Source organism: Salvelinus sp. IW2-2015, linkage group LG28 (genome assembly GCF_002910315.2).
Source record: "Salvelinus sp. IW2-2015 linkage group LG28, ASM291031v2, whole genome shotgun sequence".
NCBI classification, from domain to species: domain Eukaryota; kingdom Metazoa; phylum Chordata; class Actinopteri; order Salmoniformes; family Salmonidae; genus Salvelinus; species Salvelinus sp. IW2-2015.
Window position 1 is genome coordinate 27,486,135 of NC_036868.1, and position 4,728 is coordinate 27,490,862.

The 4,728-nt window shown below is 45.8% G+C and overlaps 1 protein-coding gene across 1 annotated transcript in view; it reads left to right on the plus strand.

The window, feature by feature from the left end:
* LOC111954486 (kelch-like protein 29) overlaps positions 1-4,728 on the plus strand; it is a 362,843-nt gene that overhangs the window by 207,428 nt on the left and 150,687 nt on the right. The gene's annotated exons all lie outside the window — the stretch shown is intronic.

Sequence of the window (4,728 nt, forward strand, 5' to 3'; positions counted from 1 at the left end):
GTGTGGTTTGTACAGGGAACAGCTTCTCTGGGTAACGTGTGGTTTGTACAGGGAACAGCTTCGCTGGGTAGTTGGTGTTGACACCACTCCATAAAGAACACGTTGAACACATCTAACCAGGAGGCAGTTAAAACAATACCTGGTACTGTTGCCAGATCTTCACAAAGCTGCACCAAGGTCACAGCTTACACACGCACACACGCACACACCCACACACCTTATTCCATTGTTTTTAAATGATCCAGACACGCCTACAGTCACTTTTTAAGTTTATTTTAAGCCTGGCAAACTCTCGTTGTCTTTGTGAAGACTGCGAGCTGAGTGGTATGGCGAGCCGTCTCGGGCTCGGCTGCATCTCAAAGCCGTAAATTGTTGTTTGTTAACCTTGGAGTTTGTGATGCAGGGCCAGAGACAGATGTTCTATATTCCCTGACCAATTTTCACATTTAATGAAGCTTTTAATCTAGAGTTTAGATTGGCCTTTTTTTCCCCCCAACTCATTTAATTTTTTTTATTTTGGGGGTAGATCAATAGAAGGTGTGCAAATGAGTTTCCAGATTGATGTAGAAAGTCTGAGCGGAGGCTACCTGAGACAKATTTAAATGAGACAGCAGGTGGAATGGAAACACACAGACAATTAGAGTGCGGACGCATTGAACTGAAGTCCGGCAGCTAATTTCTGTTGCGTCTCCTGTTTGCTTAGATACTTGCCGGGTTTTGTAATGGATACATTGTTGCTACGCTGTAATTTGTTGTATTTAGTCGAATAGCCAAGGTGCCGTGTGTTTTTGAATTCATACGTTGTGTGTTTCACAAACTATACACTGCAGTATTTATTCCAATAGACAAAGCTAACCCGAATCGTTTGCAACTACACTAAACCAGAGCTTTCTGTCCAAAACTACTAGTACCAGTAAATATTCTATTTCATAAACGCATGCAGGGGGCTCTGCTTAGAACCACGAGACGTGACGAGATGGAGTACCACTTTATGAAATATTCAGCGGTAGAAATGAGCGTACAGATGTCACTGCGGTAGGAAAGTCACAGGAATAGCAGAGTTCCGTTCAGAGCAGCAGCATAATAGCAGGTGTCAAATCGGAGCAGAGGGTTCTTGAAAACCTTGTTTGCGCACAGGGTCGAGTGCACTTTTGATACTAATATGACTACATTGTCTAGATTCCCTTCACTCTTACCCCTGACTAGTGTTTTGAGATGTCTAGTATAATGTTTGAGCTGCCAGTAAGGTCATAGCCTGGATAATAGACTGCTGTATGACCCTGAGAGGGCTTAGCCGTTAGAGAATTAGCCAGGCGCCTCGGCAACCTGCTTTTGTCCTCGCGGAGCGGAGAGAGACACCTTCCAGACTATAGGAACACTTAACCTTGCTGCCGTGATAATCAGCCAGTCAACCACCACAAACCAGCCTGTCGTGCAGTGCCCGTCTTCGTAACATTTTTACGCCACCTCCTGCTGTACTCTTCTTCTCTTGCTCATTTCGTATTGTGTTCTCCACCCTCTCTCCACCCCCCCCCCCCCCCCTTTCTCTTGGTCTCCTGCTGTGCTCCATCTCTTTCTCTTCCTCTCTCTTGCGCTCAGAACAGATATCCCCCTTCGGGTCATTAAACATCAGTGGCCATCAGGAAGTGATGGGAGGGGACAGGAAGGTACAGGGGGAGCTGTTGGCCAGTCTGCTAGTGGTGGCTATTCAGCAGTCGGATGGTCTGAGGGTAGAAGCTATTGGCCAGTCTGTTAGTTTTAGCCATGATGCTCCTGTACTGCCCACGTCTGAGTGACGTAAGCATGGAGAACAGGCCGTGGCTCGGGTGGCTGAGTTCCCTGATGATCTTCTGGGCCTTTCTGCGACATCTGGTGTTGCAGGTGTCCTGGAGGGAAGGCGGTGTGCGCCCGAATGGTGCGTTCGGCAGAGCGTACCACTCTCTGTAGCGCCTTTGCGGTCAGCGGCGGTGGTGTTGCCGTACCGTGCTCGAATCAATCAAATGTTATGTCACATGCTTGTGTAGACTAACAGTGAAAGGCTTGCTTACGGGGCCTTCCCAACAATGCGGAGAGAAGAAAACAAGAACAATAGAAACATTGAAAAATAATAGTACGAGGAATAAGTAACGATAACTTGGCTATATACACAGGGCACCAGTACTTAGTCAATGTTTTGGGGTACGAGGTAATTATGTACATATAGGTAGCGATGCAGCCCAATGAGTATGCTCTCGATGGTACTCCTGTAGAACAATGTGGCTGGCCGAATTTCTACAGCCTCGTGCCTTCTTCACCGCGGTGTCCGTGCGGTTTGACCATTTCAGCTCTTCAGATGTGTACGGCGAGGAACTTGATGTTTTTGACCATCTCCGCGGCCCCGTTGATGAGGATGGGGGCGTGCCCAGCCTGGTTCCTCCTGAAGTCCACTGTAGTGCTGTGGCAAGGTTACTCCTCCAACATTTTTATTTTACCTTTATTTAACTAGGCAAGTCAGTTAAGAACAAATTCTTATTTTCAATGACGGCCTAGGAACAGTGTGTTCAGGGGCAGAACGACAGATTTGTACCTTGTCAGCTCGGGGATTTGAACTTGCAACCTTTCGGTTACAAGTCCAACGCTCTAACCACTAGGCTACCCTGCCGCCCCAGGGTCGGGGAGTGGGCTAGGCTGGGCTGGGCTCAGAAGCCAGGTGGTAGAAGTATTCTCTAAGCAATGGTCCAGGGTTATTTTTCATCCCTAATAGTTCAGGTTAGGATTGGGGGAAGGTAATAGATCTGTGGTTAGGGGGGACTTTTACCATTTCTAACATGCACAAACACACACTGTGTTTCACTTGACTGACATGAATGTCCTTGCTTTAAAAAAAAAAAAAAAATAATTTAAACTGAATTATCTGCTTGGTTCTGTGACTATTAAATCAGTTATCAGCTAAGTAATATTTTAGTACCCACTTTGGCACAGGCCTCTTGGTTTCAACAACACTCCTACGGCGTGCGCGTCTTCTTCTGTGTGCAGTGAGGGCTTGGATATTCAGTGAGGGCTTGGATATTCAGTGAGGGCTTGGATATTCAGTGAGGGCTTGGATATTCAGTGAGGGCTTGGATATTCAAGTGAGGCTTGGGATATTCAGGATGGGCTTGGAATATTCAGTGAGGTTGGATATTCAGTGGAGGGCTGGATACTTCAGTGAGGCTGGATATTCAGTGATGTAGAGATTTGGTTGTCTACTAGGTGAGGACAGCTTTCTCTGATTATTCAGGTGTAAGAGTGTGGGTTGCTACCAGAGACAGCGATCTATACGTTGAGAGGGGCAGTCTTAGTAGTTAGTGTGATATCTGCAGGTGTAAACCTAGTCTTCCTCTGTTTATGATTAGCATTTTATAGTTGTGGCTCACTTCTACAGGACACAGCTGCTCGGCTGCTTAGAGTGGGATGGTTACCAGAGGGGAAAACAAGCTAGCTGCTGAGTTACATTATCAGAGTGCTCAAACTCACTGTAAAAGAGTAAGCTGATTAATGCTGTAACGTTCGTGTCTTAGTTGAGTACAGGGAGAACAGTCCTCTTACTCTGACCACGGCTAGTTAGTGTGATTTGTACAGGAACAGCCTACTCATGGTGTAACTGTGTTGTGTACAGGGAACAGCTTCGTGTGAGAGTATGTGGTGTTACACCACTCAAAAGAACACGATGAACACATCTAACCAGAGGCAGTTAAAAAACGAATACCTGGTACTGTGGCCAGCAAGTCTTCACAAAGCCACATAGCGTGCACCAAGGTCACAGCCTGTACACGCGCACCACACCCACACACCTATATTCCATTGTTTTAAATGATCCAGACACGCCTACAGTCATTTTAATGTTATTTTAAATGTTGTGCCCTGCGCAAAACTCTCGAGTTGTCGCTTTGAAGACTGCGAGCTGAGTGATGTAGTGTTGGTAATGGCGACCCGGTCTCGTGGGCTCGGCTGCCGATCTCAAAGCCGTAAATTTTGTTTAGTTGACCTGGGGAGTTGTGATGCAGGGCCAGAGACAGATGTTTCTATATTCCCTGACCAAAAGAATAAATTTGTTCACATGTTTTTATACATAAGTGCTGTTTTAAATCTGATGTTAGATTGACGCCCTTTTTGTTTGTGTGGGTGTGTGAATAACCTCCCCTACACAGTCATACACTTCTTCAATCTTTTTTTTGATGATTTTTCTCTATCTTGCCGGCTATATGAAGCCACATGACCTTTCAGTGGTTCGGACGCTCATTACACAGCCGTCAGAAGGCTATAATTTATCCATACATTTGATTGGTCACTACAGGTTCTTGCTGCATATACGAGAGTCTGTTGTAGTTTCCCGCAGGAGCGGATTGAGAGTGAGTATATTAAGAAAGTAACGAGGAGAACACATTGACAGCGGAGGGAAAGGGAAAAGACAACCACATGAAACCTTGAGAAGACGAACATAGTTATAAATCATGAAACAGAAGACGAAGACACGGTGGAATGGAAACACACAACCAATTAGCAGTGCGACGCATTAACTGAAATTCCGGCAGCTAATTTCTGTTGCGTCTCCTGTTTTTGCTTAGGATACTGGCCGGGTAGACTCTCTCCGCATATTTGAGACATATGACTACATGTATGTTGCTCGTCGGTAGTTTCATTACTGTCCTGTATTTAGCGAAATAGCCAAGGTGCCGGTTGTTTGTTTGAATTCATAGTTGTGTGTTC